Genomic DNA, 19,734 nt, shown 5'->3' with positions numbered 1-19,734 from the left:
GCCCACCTCGGCCTCCCAAAGTGCTGGAATTACAGGCGCGAGCCACTGTGCCTGGCTGCATGCTGAATTTTGAAAAATACTGGGATAGGTCATAAAAAAAAATTGATGGCCGTTTCCTTGGGCTGTCTTGTTTTCAGCATATTTAGTCACCCAGCAGATGTGGGGGACCCAGAGTAAAGCCCAGGTTCTCACCCCCTGTCTTCACGGAGCTCCCATCTTGTAACAGTTCCCTATCCCCCAGGAAACAATCTTGTGACACAATGAAGGGGTACAGCAGAACCCCAGCATAATCATGGAGCCAAGAGCCAGCGCTGGGGCAACATGAGGAAGGCGGGATAGGGGAACTGGAAGAGCAGGGGAGATTTTGTGGGTGGCAAGCATGGGTGCCAGGAACACAGCAGCTCTCTTCTGGGGCTGGGGCCAGGGCAGGGTTTGGGCGGAGAGCATGGGCTCTGCCCTAAAGAATAGGGTGTTTAGGGCCTGGGAGCCGTGGCTCATGTCTGTAATCACAGCACTTTGGGAGGCCGAGGCGGGTGGATCACCGGAGGTCAGGAGTTTGAGACCAGCCTGGCCAACGTGGGAAACCCAACTCTACTAAAATACAAAAATTATCTGGGTGTGGTGTTGGGTGCCTGTAATCCCAGCTATTCGGGAGGCTGAAGCCAGAGAATTGCTAGAACCTGGGAGGCAGAGGTTGTAGTGAGCCGAGATTGCGCCACTGCAGACTAGCCTGGGCAAGAGAGCAAGACTCCATCTCAAAAAAAAAAAAAAAAAATAGTGTGCTTAGGGGTGTGTGTGTGCACACATATGTGATTACAATGGCCATAGGTGGTCTGAGAGGGCTGAGGGGACTTAGCTGCCCTCAATCCAGTGGTTTTAAGCATCTCAATATTTTTTTTCCTTTTTTTTTGAGGAAGAGTCTCACTCTGCTCAGGCTAGAGTGCAGTGGTGTGATCTTGGCTCACTACAACCTCTGCTTCCCGGGTCAAAGTGATTCTCCTGCATCAGCCTCCCGAGTAGCTGGGATTACAGATGTGTGCCACCACACCTGGCTAATTTTTATATTTTTTGTAGAGCTAGGGTTTCACCATGTTGAGCAGGCTAGTCTTGAACTCCCGACCTCAAGTGATCCATCTGTCTTGGCCTCCCAAAGTTCTGGGATTATAGGCGTGAGCTCCCAACCTCAATAATTTTTTTTTTTTTTTTTTTGAGACGGAGTCTTGCTTTGTCACCCAGGCTGGAGTGCAGTGGTGTGATCTTGGCTCACCGCAACCTCTGCCTCCTAGGTTCAAGTAATTCTTCTGCCTTAGCCTCATGTGTAGTTGGGACTACAGGTGTGTGCCACTACACCTGGCTAATTTTTGTATTTTTACCAGAGACTAGATTTCACCATATTGGCCAGGTTGGTCACAAACTCCTGACATTGTGATCCACCCGCCTCAGCCTCCCAAAGTTCTGGGATTACAGGTGTGAGCCACTGTGCCCAGCCTAATAATTTTAATGATGATGATCATAATTGCTGCTCACATTTATCGATAGCTTATAAATGCTTGCTGGGCACTTCCATGTCACCTCATAGAAGTAATTCACCCAGAACAATCTTATAGGTAGGCACTATTATTGTCCCCACTTAATAGATGAAAATACTAAGACCAAACAGCTGTAAGAGGGTAGATCTAGGAATTCTATGGAGTTATATGGAGGTTCTTAGAGGCATGATCTCACTGGAAGGAGAGCAGTAGGGCATTGTCATGGAGTGTTTGTATCACAGGCACAACTTATGGAGGTTTTCTAAAGATGTCCCCAGGTATATATTCTGTCAAATGAATGAATCAGCCTTTGAAGGAAGGTGGATGGGATCGTGCTGGGGTGGTTAGGGCTCCAGCCTCTAAGTGGGGGCTTCCACTGCAGACATTGTTGCTCTGTTTTGTGGATAGGTTGAGGCCCAAAGAAATTCAGTGGTGAGTTCGAGGTTCCATTGCTAGGGCAAAATAACAAATCAGAGAGATAAAAGTGGATCTTTAGCTGGGCATGGTGGCATGTGCCAGAAATCCCAGCTACTCGGAAGGCTGAGGCAGGAGGGTCACTTAAACCCCAGAGTTCAAGACCAGCCTGGACAACATAGTGAGACCCCATCTCAAACAACAACCAAAAGTGGACCTCCTTTGATTTTAACAAGAGAGGGTGTGAGATTCAAGATCAGAGCCCACTGTTCACTCTGCTGTCTTTTCCTGCCACAGTGTCCCCACGCTGCTGCCCAGGAGCCCAAGGGTGGGCAGTCTTTCCCTGACACAGGAACCCCTTCACTTCACATTTAGGGGATTGAGGCCTAGTGGAGCAGGGACTCACCCATGGCCACACAGAGGGTCAGAGTTACTGTTGAGGCCGGAACTCAGAATTGTCTCAGGCCTAACCAGGAACGGGTTTTGTTTTCTAAAACCTGTCTCTACCCCACCCCTTCATTCGCAGGCTGAGTAGCCATTGCCCTCCGGGTGGCCCAGAGCAGTGCAGGGGGTAGAGATGGGGGTGCCTTGTGAAGAGGCTGCCAAGAAGGGGTGGGGCAGCTTCCAAGAGGAAGAGCACCAAGAAGCCCAAACCCCAGACGGAAACCAAATGTATTTTCTGGGCCCTGAGAGGATATTTGGAACAATGGAGGTGGGATGGGGGGAGGTAGAAAGGGCTTCTTGATATCCTTAAGAAAAAAAAAAAGAGAGGCTTTAGGTTTGACTTTTGTTTCTCTGAGGATGTTTGTGTAGCTTTCTGAAGGCAGGATCCCAGCGCTCCGTGAGGCTTGTCAGGTGCTGTTTTTTTTTTTTTTCAGGCAGAGGCTCTCTGTGTCGCCCAGGCTGTAGTGCAGTGATGTGATCTCGGCTCACTGCAACCTCTGACTCCGGGGTTCAAGCAATTCTCCTGTCTCAGCCTCCCAAGTAAGTAGCTGGGACTACAGATGATCGCCACCATGATTGGCTAATTTTGGTATTTTTAGTAGAGACAGGGTTGACGGGGTTTCACTATCTTGGCTAGGCTGGTCTTGAATTCCTGGCTTTGTGATCCGTCTGCCTCAGCCTCCCAAAGTGCTGGGATTACAGGTGTGAGCCACTGCTCCTGGCCATCAGGTGCTGTTTTTATAGATTTGCAGCATTGGGGCTGGGAAGGACTCAATCAGGAGTCTCCTCACTTTATAGTTGGTGAAGTGGAGGCTGAGAGGTGGGGGACCTGCTTGAAGTCACACAGTGAGGCAGCTGTGGACTTGGATGTTCCCATGTGTTGCAAGGGGCTGCCCATCTTGCCTTACCACCTCCTGGGACCTGGCTGGCATGGGGGCTGGGCAGTTGCTGATGAGGGGTCCCCTTTGAAATACTCATTGCTGCTGGGGATGGGATAAGGCCAGGTCTGGTCTTGGGTAAGATGGGCCCACTTGCGGGAAGAAGGCTGAGATGGTACACCTGGTAATGTCACCCCCGTCCAGATGCCAGGCAAGCCCAGCTGTACACCGTCTGCCCAGCAGCTGGGAGCTGTGAGTCACAGCCAGCGGATACAGAGGCACAGGCCATTGTGTGCCGTGATTCATCCCAGCCCCAAAGGGATGACGAGGCCCTGAGTGCCGATTCATGCCCACGCCTGTGGATGAAGCTGTTATGAGGAGGCACAGGGGACCCAAGGGAGTTGGCTCCCTCTGCTGCCTCCATCTCTTGAGTATCCAGTGATTGTGACCTGTCCATTCCCACCAGGGCAGGGGTCCATGAACCCCTAAAGGTTCAGTGTGTTGTAGGCATTTCTGTGCTTGCTTTTTCTGAAGAAAGAGTCTGTTGATTTGAGGTCATCAGAAGGCTGGGTGTCCCTGTGGAGTGCTCACAGGCGGCTGTGTGCACTGCAGGCTTGAGAAGAGGTGTCAGTATGGTGCAAGTAGAAAGTAGCCTGGTGGCAGTGTAGCATCCTGGGTCAGGGTGTGGTCTTGGAGACTGGCTGTTGGCTTCTGAGCCGGTCCCTCCACTTAGGAGCTGTGTGACATTGGGTAAGTTACTTTGTGCTTCCTCTGTAAAATGGCAATAACGGTACAGGTATTGATCAATTTACGACCTATGCAACTTACGACCATTCGACTTTACGACCACAATCGCTAGCCATGACTGCTCCGCATCTGGCAGCGCAAACGTTGCCCAGCTGGGCGTACGACAGTGTGGACCAGCTTCTGGCAGCGCTACCATCTCCGTGTGCACCATTTCAACTGTACATATAGCCTACTCAACTTACGACCAAATCATGTTACGACCGGTCTGCCGGTTCCAATCGTGGTCATAAGTCGAGCACTAGCTGTATTTATCTCATGGTGTTAGAGTTAGACTTTTAGATAAGATAATGTGTTTAAAGGACTTACCTCAGTGCTTGGTACAAAGTAATCATTTGGTAAAGTTTGCTGTTGGTAATTCTAGCTCTGCTACAAATTTGCTGAGTGATTTTGTAAGTGCCTGATCCTGGGGTCTTAGTCTCCACCCCAGCTCCGCACCCTGCGTTGGGCTTTCCAAGCTGCAGGACCAGCTTGGAGAGCAGGGGCGGGCAGGGGAGGTGGGGGAAGCCCTTTCTGCATTCTGGGACTCCCCAGCCCAGGCCCTCCCTGGCTTTGTCCTGGGGCAGGGTTCTGTAACCAGCTGGGTCTGGCCAGGCAGGGCACGATTCTCAACCTCCTTTTGTCTCTCCATTGTCTCTTCCTCTCCCTTCCCCCCACCGAGCTGTTGTTAGCAGACCTGTTCCTCAAGCTCCAGGGATGAAATCGGACCCTTGCTATTCTGCCACTGCTTGATTTAGTTTAGTCCGGAGGTTTGCTGGGCTGGCGGGCCCTCCTCCCGCTACCTGGGGACAGAACAGAACTGATGCCTCTATGCCTGCTTCATGCCTCCTTTCTAGGAAGCACAAGAGTCTAGATGGCTTGGGCTCTTGGTCCACACCGCCAGGTTGTAGGGTCAGGAGGTTCCTGCCCATGGCCTCTGCAGTTCCAGTGGTACGCCCCACTCCCTACCCAGGATTCCTTCCCTGGCAGAGCCTTCTCCATCCTTGCAGCCCAGCACCAATGCCTCCTCTTCCAGGAAGCCTTCCCAGGTACCTCAGCTGCAGGGAAGTTGGCCTCCACTGAGCTCCACAGTGTGTTCCCTGCCCCTTTTAAGAAAACAGAGGTCACAAACTGGCAGGCCACATTTGCCCTATGGGCAGATTTTGTTTGGCCCATGCCAAATATAGAGCTAAAACATAAAAACTCAGACGTCTGGCTTTATTTAAAAAATCAGAAGATAGGAAAACCTTGAGCCTACATTCTTCTCAAGTCATTGCTGGAGATGAGGCATGTACCCTTCACCCCATCCCCAGCCAGCCATATCATACACTTACGTGATCTTTCTGGTCACCGGAGGCATCTGAGTTTGCAACCCTGTCCTTAAGCCATGAACCACTTTCTCTCCTACATTGTTCCTTTGTGGGCTTTTCCAGGGCAGAGGGTGTGGGGGCTGTGGGCTGAATCACCTTTGTGTCCCTCGAAGCATGGAAGCATTGGAGTATCATGCTTAGGCTCAGGACGGTGCCCCCAGTAGGAGTGTAACAAGTGCTTCCTGTGTGAAGGCAGGTGTGGCCATGGTCTATCCCTGCCAGCTGCGAAGGTTCCATTTGCTAGAGGTCTCTGGGTCAGCCCTCAAACCCTCCCTCAAGATAAGCTCTTCCTGCTTATCCACCGACCCAGGCGGCTTCTTAAGCTGCGGATAACAGTCTCTGAAAGGTCGGCCCCACCCTGCCGTGTAACTAAGGAGAGGAGCATCCACCTGCAGCTGTCCCCGGGTCTCACTCATGGCGGGCTTAGAGGAGTTTAGGGAGGGGAAGACTGTGCTCAGCAGCCTTCAGAGGGTGTCAGGTCCAGACCTCTGTGTCCTGAGGCCGGCAGGGTGGTAAGGGGTGTGGACCATTCAGGTGTTGACTGGCCTGGGCTTGCTCTCCACTGGGCCTCTCTGTGCTTTCTTTTCCTCCTAGAGTATATTACTTTATCCCACAGCTCCCTTGTCTGACTGTCTGTCCTTTCAAGGTTTATTTAGCTCTTTTAATTGAAATCTTAAGTATCCTCTAGGGCCTGCTAAGATGTCTTCTTTCGGAAGAGGTCTTAGCTGAGAGGCTGCAATTGTTCTTGCTATGAGAAAAACCTGGGAAGCTTGCAAAAATGCATGCATGCTGCCCCCACCCCCTGCTTCCTGCTCTGATTCCTTCATTCTAGGGTGTGGCCTCCTTCTGAGAACATTCAGACCAGGGGGTCTATAGATCGCTCTTCAGGGACTCTGTCTTAGTGCATGGAGCCTAGGGCTGGTAGGGAGGTGGCTGTTGGTCTGGGCGACATCAACCATGCCTCTTTTTCTCTCCCGGCTCCCCTTTTGCCCCCTGTGTCAATGTTCCGGGCTTCCGCAGTTGTGATTGAGTGCAATGTGAGCCATCCTTAGAGAGGATAACACAGAGTAGATGGGGCAGGTGCCAGTGTCTTGGGAGGGGGTTGGGGTGAGGGCGCCCAGTCCTGGCCCCACCCTAGCCAGGCCCAGAGGAGTTTCACATTCACATTAGGGAACAGATCAGGAGAGGAGTGCTCTGATGCAGGAGAGGAGGCAGGCCAGAAGCCTGGCTCAAAGTGGGCAGATGCTCTGCCTATGGGGAAGGCCTGGCCTGGGTGGCCTGGTGACCTGGCCACAGGCTGAGGTGCTCTCCTGCTGTGTGGTCCTGTGGCAGGCAGGCTGAAACATCAAGTGTAGGCCTAAGCAAGCCATTTACAGCTGGGTAAACTGAGGTACATAGAGGGAAGGAAGACACTCTCCTAATGTCACATGAGTGGGTGGAAAGCTGGACTGGGACCCCAGATCTTCCAATGCCAGGCAAGGCCACACTCTTCCATCTCCACCTCCCTGTACAGGGCCAGTGGCAGATCACCTAGCTGGGACAATCATCTGATTGTCTATGATGACCTAGTTAGAGCGTGGAAAAATGAACCACAGTCATAGCCACCCTGGAGGCATGAAACCGGTTGGGTGTGCGTTACCCCTCAAACATTCTCCATCCCATTTTTTTTTGTCTTTCCTCAAACTGTCTCCAATGGGCCAGCTGCCTCTGTGCCCGCTTCTGCCTGGCACTGGGCTTCATGCTCTTCATTCTGAGAACAAAGCTTCCTTCTGACTGTCCTCCTGCTGACCACAGGAAAAGGGCAGGCGTAGCACCAGCCTCCCTCCTCTGCCTCCTCTAGCTGGGAGCATGGGGCAGGCAGCCCTGGGTGGATGCTGGAAGGGCTGTGAAGGTGAGTGGCAGCAGCCCAGTCCACGTTCCCTTTAGCAGCCCAATTTTCAGGACTCAGAAGTTCTCCCTCATGGCCAAATGGAGAGGCCAAGGCGCTGGATAGGGACAAACGTAAAGTCTTGTCATCCATTGGTCCAAGCAGTCAATTGGACCAGGACAGGACTGGGGATTTGGCTGGAAACTGGGCAGGTGAAAACCCTCAGGGTACGGGCTGGGCGTGGTGGTTCATGCGTGTAATCCAAGCACTTTGGAGGCCAAGGTGAGTGGATCACTTGAGGTCGGGAGTTCAAGACCAGCCTGACCAACATGGTGAAACCCCGTCTTAATAAAAAATAAATAAATAAATAAAAAAGAAAATGAAACCCTCAGGGTTTCCGCCTGCCGAGGTGGAGTCTGGTTATCCGCCTCTATCCCTGATCTGTAGGGGCTGCGTAGGCCTAAAGGTGTGTTCAGATGAGGAAGACAGTAGTCCCTCATTCAGGATATTTGTATTAAACATCTACTTTGGCCCAGGCCTTTTCTAGTACTGGGATGTAGCGGCAAGCAAAACACATGGAAACCCTGTTTTAGAAGTGGGGCTGACATTCAAGTGGGGGGATGAAATGAACAACCCCATCAAGCTCACTGTCAGGTGGTGAGATGTGCCTGGAAGAAAAATAAAGCTGGATTGTGGGTCGAGAGTGTGACTTGAGGAGTGATCCTGCCATGTCAGGTGGTCGGGATGGTCCCTGGTGCGGGGCAGTACACTCCGGGAGGGCAGCCCATGGAAAATTGAGGGAAGAACTTTCCAGATAGAGAAAGTCACAGGGCAAAGGCTCTGGAACTGGAGGGCACAGGTGGCCAGAGGCAGGGTGGGAAGAATGAAAGGATGGTGGAGGAGAGGGGCCAGAGGGCATATGGGGACAGGCAGGGCCTCTTGGCCATGGGGAGGACTTTGTTATGTGAGTCTGAGTGGAGTGGAAGCTGCTCTCCAGCAGGTGCCCAGTGGAGAGGAAGCTGCTCTCCGCCAGGTGGGCCTGGCACAAGCACTGACTGGTTTTGGCACACGTGTTAGATAGACTGCTGGGGGTGAGGGTGGACACGGGATGACTGGCTGGGAGGCTGCTGCAGTCACTCCATGAGACAGGTCAGGCGGGTCAGTGGTGGGTGGGGACGGTGGGGGAGCAACCCGGGGTTGGTTCTGGATTTATTTTGCAGGATGAGCTGATGGGATTTGCTGGTGGATTAGATGTGGGGTGTGAGAAGAGAGTGTTGACCACAAGGTTCCTGGCTTGAGGAACTGGAAGGACAATGTTGCTATTTACCAAGACAGAGAAGGCTGCGGGACAAGTAGGTTTGGGGAGAGCAATTCAGATCTGGGGTCAGCTGTGCTAGATTGAGGCATATGCTGGTGGGGGAGGGGCATGGTGCACATGGGTCTTGGGCCCTGCATGTTCCTGCTGCTTTCAGGAACAGGGCCCCAAAGCTAGGAGTCTGTTCTGTAAGAACAAATGTTTCCTGATCCCTTCATGTCCTTTTCTTTGTCTGCAAACCGCCTCCTGGTTTTCTCTTCCTTTTGGATGAGGAAAAGGCAGATTCTGAAGCCTCATTGTCACTGTGATGGTCCTAGCCTTTCTGCCTGGCACGTCTCCTCGTAGGGAGTTCCTTCCGGGATAGGTGGGGTGGGGGCCGAATGGTGGGCTATCTGCCCAAGGATAAGGCAGAGGTTCAGGCCTTATCCTTGCTTGGCTACCAATAGAGCTGTTTGCCTTTGTTTCCCCTTCTGTATGGAGAAGGGTTGAGGTGGCCCCAGGGTTCTGAGGGTGGCAGGGAGCATTTGAGGAGGCCACTTGGCACAGTGGTTAAGAATCTGGGCTTGGGGTCAGGCAGATGTGGGCACGAATCCTTGGCTGCTGCTTGGCTGTGAGACTCTGGGCAAGTAACATAACCTATCTGAGCCCCAATTTTCTCATCTGCAGAAATAGGCCAATGATATTACCTGCCTCACAGGGCTACTATGAGGGTTGAATGAGGAAATGTCCATAAAGCACTCAGCAAGGCCCTGGCGTATAGCACACCTCGTTCACAGAGGCTGCCGCTCACAGTGATCCATGCAGGCAGGCGGGTAAGGGACTAGGCCTAGTGGGTGGGAGGAACCATGGCAGGCCATTGAACAGGAGCATGCCAGGCATGTGGTTTGATGTGGCAGCTGTGAACATGGAGACTTGGGCTGAGTTTTCTTAGCAAGTCTGAGAGCCCCTTCCGCCTTCCAGAGTGAGAGCTGAGGGCCGGCCGTAATGGACCATCTTCCTTTCCCCAGCCAAGAGTCTTCATTGACTTGGCATGGGCAGCCTCTGTCTGGCACAGGTCCCTTGGGGTGGGGTGGTCATTTTCCTTAGGGACTCCTATAGGACCCCTTGTCTCTACATCCCAGTGGCTGGCCTTAGGGAAATGTGAGGGAAAGGCTTTGGAGGTGAGTGACATTGAAGGGACTTAAGTTACATGTAGGTGGAGCTCTGGACAGGGCTAGTGGGTCAGGTGGGCCTGGAGTGGCAGTCCGCTGGGCATTGGATGACCTCGGTTTCTGGTCTGCATCCAGGCTGGGTGGTGCTTGCTCCAGCGGAGCCATGGAGAGGTCGACAGTAGGTGGAATGTGGTCCCCTCGGAACCCACACTTCACTGGTGCCCAGGCATGCCAGCCAAGCCCTGTGCTTCTGCAAGCTTGTTTCCCAGCAGTTGAGCTGTGCCAGGACAGCCAAGGACATTTCAGAGTCCCCAGGGCTCATAGCCAGGCTGTCACTGGGCATTGCCTGTTTTCCCAGGGCCTAAGAGTCTTCAGGGATGGAGGGGGTTCTGGAGATATTCCAGGGACTTTTCTTACCAGCCTGGTAAATTGAGGTCTGGAGAGAGCAAGGCACTTGACCAAGGTCTCACAAGGCCACCTCCCTCATATCTGTCACTCCCCTCTGTTCCCATGTCCTCTGCTCAGACTTCTGTTCCTCTGCCTGGACGTTTATAACAACCTCCCTCTTGTGGGCTCCCCAAGAGCTTTGTCTGTCCTCCATTATTGTAATCTTGTCATAATCTGCCAGATGCATACACTATTTGTTGCGTCTGCCTCCTGTCCCCTCCAGTGACTGCCCATGACAGACTCTCCCTGACAGAGCTGTGCAGCATGAGGTTTAGGCCCCAGGCTCTGGAGCCAGTCTGAACTCTGTTTGGATGCCAACTCTGCCCCTTCCTGGCCTGGTGACCTTGGGCATGATACCCTGCCTTTCTGAGCTGCTGTCTCTGAAATGAAAACAGTAGCAATACTTAGTTTACAGGAATGTCGGGACAGTTAAATAGGATAACGTGTGAAATGCAGTGTACAGCACCTGGTACCGATTAAACGCTCAGAAATGGGCATCGTTGTCCCAAAGGCTCATCAATTGGTTGAACTGGAAAGTCGCGAGCATGGAGGAGTAGACCCGGGCTGGGACTGGGAAGCAGAGGATGTGGGCTGCAAGTTCACCTCGAACACTGTGCTCCTGTGTGCAGGTTGGGAAACCACTTATCCTCTGGAAAGCCCACTTCCGTTTTCTGAGAAAGGGGGCGGAAATCCCTGCTATACCTTTTTAAAGTTGGCATGTGATGCCACAGCAATGCCTGTGAAAAACTTTGCATCTGTGTAATGATTTAAAAATGGCACAGCAGTGGCTGCGGTGTGCTGTTGGCGATGAGGGCATCGTAACCACAGCAGTGGGCAGCTGGCTGGGCTGGAGGCTGGTCCATCTATGAAATGCTCAGCGCCCACATGGACTTCCCCGTCCCTGCCTACATGCTCCCGGCTGTCCACCAGCCTGCCTTTACATTTGCCCTGGCATTACATGTTAGAAAACGTGGGAGGTGCAAAGAGCTGATGGCATTTCCCTGGCCCTAGTGGGTTTTGTGTTATCTGTGGCTGATGCCATGGAATGTGGGGATTAAGAACCAGACAGACGCTGGTTCGAATCACAGCTAAGCACTTCCCAAGAGGGGGTTGAGCAGGTTGCTTAATCTCTACGAACCTCAGGTTCTGTATTTGTAAAATGATGCCGTGATCAAGTAGAGGCCAAGCATTTAACAAAGAGCCCAGAACACAGGGGCATTGGTTGGTTGTATAATGTGTATTCTGTGTGGAACGTGTGACTAATGGGTTATTGATGGCAGGGAGCTGGGGCCACTATGCCCATTTCTGGGGATTTGCTGCAGAGGTCAGTTATGCTCCTTACAGAATAACCCGGCTTAGATTTAGGAGGGTACATGGAGTCATACGGCATGATTCAATTTTTTAAATTAATTTATTTTTTCAAATTTTATTTTATTTTTTAAGGTGGGGTCTTGCTGTATCTCCCAGGCTGGCGTGCAGTAGTGCAGTTGTAGCTCACTGCAGCCTTGAATGCCCAAATGCCCAGGCTTCAAGCAATCCTCCTACCTCAGCCTCCTGAGTGCTGGGACTGCAGGCACGTGCTACCATGCCTGGCTTCATGAGTCTGTTTTATGTGACCAAACTGAGGCCAAGAAAGGAGTGGTGCTTGCTTGAGATCACAGGCAGGTTGTGTAGGGCTGGGCCTAGGATGAGGCAAGTGAGGCATCTAAATGCAGCATCTCAGGAGATGCCCACTGTGCGCTTGCCCATTGTGGAGAGTAAAGCCCCTGCCTTTTTTTTGAGAGAGGGTCTAGCCGTGTCGCATAGGCTGGAGTCCGCTGGTGTGATCTGGGCTCACTGCAGCCTAAACCTCCTGGGCTCAAGTGATCCTCCCACCTCAGCCCTCCCATATAATTGATTACAGGCACACACCACTACACCTGGCTAATTTTTGTAATTTTTTTTGGTAGAGAAGGGGTTTTGCTATGTTGTACAGGCTGGTCTTGAACTCCTAGTCTCAAACTCCTGGGTCAACCTGCCTTGACCTCCTGAAGTGCTGAAATGACAGGTGTGAGCCACACACCTGCAGTGAGCGTCTTCTTAAAGGCTCCTTGCTGGCCTCACCTGAGCCTAGTCCTGCATGAGTCCCTGATCTAGGACAGGAACCCTGGTCTCCTGGCCCCATGAACTGTTCTGGACCCCTGCAAAGCACTTTCTAGAGTCTCACTGAGGCCTCCCTTCCCCTTTAAAAGGAGCCTCTGGGAAGTAAGTCACCTGATGCTTTTTGCTCCATGTTCCTGCTCTCTAGCTGTTGTCTGTGTCCCAGAGAAAGCCAGGCCCACTTGCCCCCACCTCCCCCCACCTTCTGCCCCCTCCCCTGCCAGCTGCACCTCCATGTAAGTACCTTGAGCCCCTTAACACCCGAGGCATGTTGGCGGCCAGCGCTTGTCTTGATGACAAGCCCCAGCAAGTCTACAGGGACTGGCTGCTTTCATGTGGGCCCTCGGTGAAGCCTCGTTGGTCTCAGCAGGCCCTGTGTTGTGCCCACCAGGCTTCCAGGAGATTAGGGGGCTTCTGTGGCTCCACAAGCCTCAAAGCTTTTCCCTTGCTCTGTGTTATCCCTAGCCCACCTGGCTTCCGTCCTCACTGGCCACAGGGCTTGTGGGATTTTCATTTCTCAAAGGCTCTGGCATCTTCCGGAGCAGGCTAGTCTTGGGGTGTCCATCTGAGCCATTCTCCCTGTCACCACTGCTGGGCCTACCCCCTGGGCTTAGGTGACTTCTTGAGAGGTGGCCAAGGCTGCTAATCCCTGGAAAGGGCTTGTAGTTTCCCTGTGGGTGGCAGGACTCTTGGCCATCCACGTGGTATGACATGAGGAGGCTGGAAAGCCAGCCCAATCTCCATCTTTTTTTTTTTTTTTTTTTTTAACTGCGGCTCTCAGAGACTGCATTTCTACCATTATCAAGTTGCCTTGTGCTCTCCTTGGCATCCTCTAAGAAGGCAAATACCTTTCAGGTGGGTGCTTTTAAGTGTTTGCTGTTAAGAAGCAAGCTCCGGCCAGCCTGGCCCTTTTCCAGTATACTGTGTGACTGAGGCCAAGTGCTTCTCCTCTCTGGGCCGTGACTCTGTAAGACCCTTTTCAGCTCTAGCACTTGGAGACTTTGGCATGGATTCTCACACCCTCCACATCTTTGCCAGTCACCTTTCTTCCTCCTCTGCAGGGTGGGGCACAGGGAAGGGCCCAGCAGCTGAGCTGGGTGGGGGCAGGGGCCAAAAGCCAACATCATAAGACACTTTTCCCACCAGTTGGGCAGATCAGTTCCTCTTCTTCTCAGGACAGGTGGGGAAACTGAGGTTTGGTGGGGGAAGGGCCAGAGCCAGAACCAGGACCCAGTTATCCTTATTGTCAGTGTGTTGTTTGCTGCTCCCTCTTTTGAGAGGGTCAGAGGACTCACTGGCATCAGGGTCAGGGACATGCTTTTTTCTTTCTCATGGAAGGCTCCTCCAGGCAGGGCCTGGGTGAGGCAAGCAAGGTGCCAGCGGTCCCCTGGGCACAGGTCAGAATCAGAGGAGGACATCCTCTTTCTGAGGTTAAGGAGGTAGGGGCTGGAAGCCCCTACCTCCAGCCCCTACCTCCTTAACCTCAGAAGGGAGGTGGCATGAAGGGGCATGGAGGTTTCTAGGAATGTGGTTGGTGGCACAGGGTACCCTAGGGCCACCTCCCTCCCGACCTTGCTTCTGCCTTCCCTGTCTCCCGGGGAGGGGACTGGGCCAAGAGTAATGCCATTTTTCCTGGCTCTGGGATTAGGTGCAGCTGTGTTAAGTGAGCAGCGTGGAACCATCACGAGGACGTGGCGAAGTGAAGAGGAGCCGCGCGCCACTGCCTGGAGCTCCGGTGGGTCTGGGTCTGGTCTTTCTCTCCCTGGCTTCTGTGCCCTCTGACCACTGTCTCTGGCCCCCAGCCCTGTCCAGTCCTTCCAGGTTCATCTGAGGGCACGCAGACGTGCGTGCGTGCGTGCGTGCGTGCGTGCGTGTGTGTGTGGTGTGTGGCCCCAGGAGGGCCCTTGGGGGTACAGGCTGGCACTTGAGTCTGGCGCTGGGTCCTGCCTTCATTCCAGATCAGAAGCAGCTCCCGGGATTGCCCCAGGGTGAGGTCCAGGCTGACCTGGCAGGTTCCCAATGGAGGAGAAGGAGCAGGAGGCTGAGGGTTGGGAAGGAAGGGCTCAGTTTCTCTTTTGGCTTCACCAGACAGCTAGGCACATCCACAAATCCACCTGAAGCCAGCAGGTCCAAGAATTAAAGATTTATTTCAGGGCCAGTGGGGAGGCTGGAATAGTAAGATCCCAGGGCTCTCAGATGTTGCCTTTGTGGCTTTGGTCCTGTCTAGACTGTGAGAGCCATGGCTTGTCAAAGCCAGAGGGGCTCCTAGAGAGTTTCCATGTTCTTAACTTGGCATTTGTTGGGGGCCAGTCACAACCATTCTGAATTTATGTGTGCAGATAGAGGAGAAGCTCAGGGAGTGATAAAATTGTTTTTACTTCACTGGGCATAAATGACAAATAAATGAGGTAAGGGTTGGGAAGTGCTTGGTAGAGTGCCTGGCACTTGCTGGGCCGTGAGGTGAAGTGCTCCCCATTGTCCTTAGCGGTGCCCTGCTAGCGGAGATCTCCTGCTTCTGGCCCTCACTCCTGCCTCTTCCTTAGCATGAGGGCTCTGCCTGGGACAGGAGGTGGCCCCCCTTTCTTATAGGGGGGTGCCTGGTGTGGGGGTGAGAACCCTCTGGCTGAAGTCCTGCCTTGCTGGGGCCCATGGTACAACTCTGCAGTGCAGGCTTTCCTAGGAGGCTGAAGCTCACAGCTGCTAGAGAAGCCAGGTCAGCAGACCCAGGGCTGGTCTCCTGCAGGAAGCCTCTCTCCTGGGCTGCAGACCTGGCTTGGGAGGGATGTGGAAAGTAGGACTGTAGAGGGGTCGCAAACAGGGGCTCTGGGGTGGGCTGGGAGGGGCATCCTAGCTCCATCTCTGCCCAGCTCTGTGACTTCGATCTGGTTACTTACCCTCTCTGAGCCTCTGTTTCCTTGTCTGTAAAGTGCTCAGAGCAGTGACACCACTGTCAGGGTGTTAGGACTGAGCATGGTGGAACAGGGAAGGCTCCTGGCACAGATGTTCATAAGAGCTTACTGTTGGCCGTCAGTGAGGGAGGTTATGGTATGTGTCGGGAAATGCTGCTTTGTTCCTTTTGAGTGTCTGTGATCTGAGCCTGAGAAAAAAAATGGGGATGGATTTGACCCTGTCTAGGCGGATTTGGGGATAGGGTGGGAAGAGAGCCCCATTTTGGGAAGCTTTGTGGCCATTGCATAGCGTTCTGTGTGATGGGCCCGACAGCCTCGATGTGTGTGACAGCCTCAGTGGGACTGTCAGGACTGTCAGGGACGCACATTCCCAGGAACAAGGACCAGAGGGTGGCCGGGTGACCTGCCATGTTCCCCACACGGCTCCGCCCCCAGGCTGTCTGGTATGTTTGCTCAGTAAGCTTTTTTCAGAGCTGGTACAAAGGTAAACTCGCAACTCAGGCCCTGTTGGAAGAAGGACACATTCTCAACAGGTGAGGTTGAAGTTCCTTAGGTTTTCTGTTGGGCCTTCCCTGCCAGGGACCCAGAACAGATTTGCAAGTTGAGAACCAGGGAGTGAACCAGTGCTTTATGCTTTGTTTGCTTGTTGATTGATGGATGTTCTGTGGGCTACTTTCAAGAAAGATCACTAAGGCTGCTTGTGATACTAAAACACATATAAAATTGATGAAAACAGACAGAAAACTATTCAAAGGGAGTGGAGAATGGGATGTGCAGGGCATCTGGCAAGTGTTAGCTGTCTTAGCTGACCACAGAGGGGCTGCCGAGCTGGGGGCCGAGGGGCCCAGGCTCTGGAGCCCAGCGGCGGCTGTGTGCTGAAATTCCCATTCACCCCCTTAGTAACTCTGTGGGCTGCAGCAAGTGACTGGCCTCTCTGGTCCTCAGTTCCTCATCTGTATAATGGGGTGAATCTAGGCCATGGTGCTGTGGTAAGGTTGAAATAATGGTATGTATCGCAGACATAGCATATCTCACAAATGGAAGTTAATGTTATTAATGCATTTAGCTTGGAGATGCTGCGTAGCAGATTCACAGAGGGGAAGGTAATTGACAAGGGCACGTGGCCCTTGAGCACCTGCTGTGGGTAGGAGACTGTGCCTGGGAAAGCTTTCAGTGGAGTTGGGAGCCCGCATTCTAGTTGCAAGAGCACCGGATACTTGGTGTGGCATTGTGGGATATGGAGCAGGGAAGCTCAACCAGGACTTTAGAAATCCAGAGCAGCTTTGTTCACCTCCCTGCTGAGGCTGGCTTTGGAGGAGGAGAGACAGGATTTTAATGGACAAGAAAATGGACCAAGGTAAATGAGAGTGGGGCATACCAGACGGCACAAGGCCAGGAGATCTTTTTCCCTCTCTGGGTCTCAGTGTCCCAGGGGCTGACTGTAGGGCAGACTGTGCTCTCTGTGGCCCTGTGACTCTGAGCCAGACCTCCAATAGTCTCTTTCCTGGTGGTGGCGGTCCTGGACTCTTGGGGTGACTGACAGGCGGCAAGTTGGCCCCTGGCCAGGCAGCACTGCGGGGTGATGGGGGATGGGGCATACAGCAAATTCCAGCAGAGGAAGGGATTTGCTTCTGGTCTCAGCCTCCCAGGGGTGTAATCACGCTGGAGAAACTCCCGCACAGCTGGGAAGCAAATGTGGAGGATTTTCCTTGCTGGGCTGGATGTGGTGGGTGGGGCAGGCTGTGGTAGGGTGGCTGGTGGAGCTGTGGGGTGTGGCTGGGTGGGGGGCGGTGGCGTGACTGTGCTGGGGGTGTGACAGGCTAGGAGAGGCTGGATCAGCTGTAGGGAGTGGCCCTGGGTGCCTGTGGGGCTACCTGTGTCTGTGCTGGCATCCACTGCTACCCCCTCCCCTGCTCAAGTCCCTGCCCAAGCCTAGGCTCCCATTCACATCCCTCTGAGCCTGCTGGCAGAGCTCTTTCTGCACTGACCTCCTCTCGGCCCCCACCCCACGTGCATGTGGCTCAGATGCCTATGATGATGCCATTGGAGCCTGTTGTGTGCATGTGAGTGTGATGTATGTGTTGCCGGGGGCAGGGAGGGGTATGTGGTCCACAGAGGGCATTGTCAAGAGTGACCTAGGCTGGAAATAAAATGTGGGCTGGGCAAGCTTTCAGGGCTGTGGGCACCTTCCCCCATTCACTGCAGCCATGTTGTACTAGAGTCATAAAACCTCGGGTTCCAGAGACCTCTAGAAACTCTTGTGGGAAGGTCACGGTCACCACTGTATTTTCCGTGCCTCGTGCCATGCTTGGCCCCTAGTGGAGCTCAATAAATACAGGATGGGGAAACAGGTCGTTTCTGGATTTCCAGAGAGATTTCAGACCTCCTTCCTGGAGCCCATTCTCTTGCTCCTTCCCTCTGGCGTCAGCCTGCCCTCCCTTCTCTCTTTCTCAATTCACTATTAATTTGATATGTGGCCTTGGGCCAGTTCCTTCCTGAGCCTCACTTTCCAAATCTGTTACTGAGTAATCATTTTATTAGCTTATATTACTATGTGCCAGGCACAGAGCTCAGTGTTTTATATGCATCATCTCTTTGTCTTGGCAGATGCCCTGCAAGATAGATAGGTAGTATAAACCCCATTTTAGAGTTAGTGAAACTGAGGTTCAGAGAGGTTGAGGGATTTGCTCAAAGGTCATGAGGCTGGTAAATAATGGAGCCAACAGGCCAGGCATGGTAATCCCAGCACTTTGGGAGGTTGAGGTAGGAGGATCACCTGAGGTCAAGAGTTTGAGACCAGCCATGCCAACATGGCAAAACCCTGTCTCTACTAAAATTACAAAAAAGCCAGGCATGGTGGTGCATGCCTGTAATCCCAGCTACTCAGGAGCCTGAGGCGGGAGAATCGATTGAACCCGGGAGGTGGAGGTTGCAGTGAGACAAGATCGTGCCATTGCATTCCAGCCTGGACAACAGAGCAAGACTCCACCTCAAAAAAAAAAAAAAAAATATATATATATATATATATATGTATATATATGTGTATGTATATATATGTGTATGTATATATATGTGTATGTATATATATGTGTATGCGTATATATATGTGTATGTGTATATATATGTATATGTGTATATATATATGTGTGTATATGTATATATATGATGGAGCCAACATTCAAGCCCCAGCTGGGCACAGTGTCTTATACCTGTAATCCCAGCACTTTGGGAAGCTGAGGTGGGTTAATTGCTTGAGCCAGGAGTTCAAGACCAGCCTAGGCAACATAGGGAGACCTCGTCTTTATTAAAAAATTAACTGGGCATGGTGGTGCACGCCTGTAGCCCTAGCTACTTGGGAGGCTGAGGTGGAGGATCACTTGAGCCTGGGAAGTTGAGGCTGCAGTAAGCTGTGATTGTGCCCCTGCACTACAGCCTGGGCAACAGAGAAAGACCCTGTCTTAAAAAATGAAAATATGCTGGGCACAGTGGCTCACATCTATAATCACAGCACTTTGGGAGGCTGAGGCAGGTGGATCACTTGAGGTCAGAAGTTCAAGATCAGCCTGGGCAACATGGTGAAACCCTGTCTGTACTAAAAATACAAAAATTAGCTGGGTGTGGTGGCAGGCACCTGTAATCCCAGGTACTCAGGAGGCTGAGACTTGAGAATTGCTTGAAGCTTGAACCCAGGAGGCAGATGCTGCAGTGAGCCTGGGCAACAGAGCAAAATTCTTAAAAAAAAAAAAAAAAAGAAAAGATTCAAAGATTCAAGCCCAGGCAGGCTAGCTCCAATCTGGGCCTTTAACTGCTACACTCGCTGTTGCTGCTAGACTGAAATAGAAGGTGTGCACAGCTCTTCTCAGGAGACCTGCTGGCGCACAGTAGGGACTGTGTACATGTGAGTCGGGTTATAGGGCATAATTCACCATGAAAGGCACGGCTTGCTCAGTCTCCATACCTGCTCTTACGGAGCTCTTATTCTCATCCTGGGAGCCCACCCATTCTTCTCAGGTCCAATCTGGACCCCTTTCCCCTTTCCCCAGTCTCTGGACAGCTTGCTCCTATAAGAAGGCCCTTGTACCTCTGCGCCTTTTCTCCTTAGGGTCTTGGGGAGTATTTTCAGGTGGGGATGTTAGATAGAGAGTGACTTCAACTCCAGAGCAGTGGCCACGGTTACCGTGGTATTTCCCGAAAGTGCCGCGTTGCCATGGCATCTCCATGACAACCAGAGCATCTCATTCATTATCCCCAGCACCTTGGCAGGGAAAGCTGGGACTAGGACTAGGAGAGTGCAGTGGGAGCCTGGCTGAGGGCTGTGGGCCACTGGCCTTTGTGGCTGAAGTTCCCCTCATGCCCCTGCCTACCTCAAACCAAGGTTCTTTTGCAGGCTCTGAAGCTATCTCCCTCCCATGGGGTCTGGGTTCACATTTCAGCTCTGCCACTGACTAGTTGTGTGATGTGGGGCAAGTGACTTAACCTCTCTGAGTC

At 52.6% G+C, this 19,734-nt stretch overlaps 1 protein-coding gene across 6 annotated transcripts in view; it reads left to right on the top strand.

Moving 5' to 3' along the window:
- Nucleotides 1-19,734, top strand: part of NDST1 (N-deacetylase and N-sulfotransferase 1) — a 70,960-nt gene that overhangs the window by 8,121 nt on the left and 43,105 nt on the right. For 4 of the 6 annotated variants that reach the window (XM_032250197.1, XM_032250198.1, XM_032250200.1 and 1 more), the window contains exon 2: nt 13,986-14,072. The exons of the other annotated variants lie outside the window; for them this stretch is intronic. The gene's annotated coding sequence lies outside the window, so the exon portion shown is untranslated. The remainder of the gene's footprint in view (nt 1-13,985; nt 14,073-19,734) is intronic. 6 annotated transcript variants of the gene reach the window in all.

The sequence above is a fragment of the Sapajus apella genome, unplaced genomic scaffold (genome assembly GCF_009761245.1).
Source record: "Sapajus apella isolate SASKATOON/1434 unplaced genomic scaffold, GSC_monkey_1.0 scaffold71, whole genome shotgun sequence".
In the NCBI taxonomy this organism is placed as follows: domain Eukaryota; kingdom Metazoa; phylum Chordata; class Mammalia; order Primates; family Cebidae; genus Sapajus; species Sapajus apella.
Note: the sequence above shows the minus strand (reverse complement) of the source record. Positions and strands in the feature narration are given on the sequence as shown.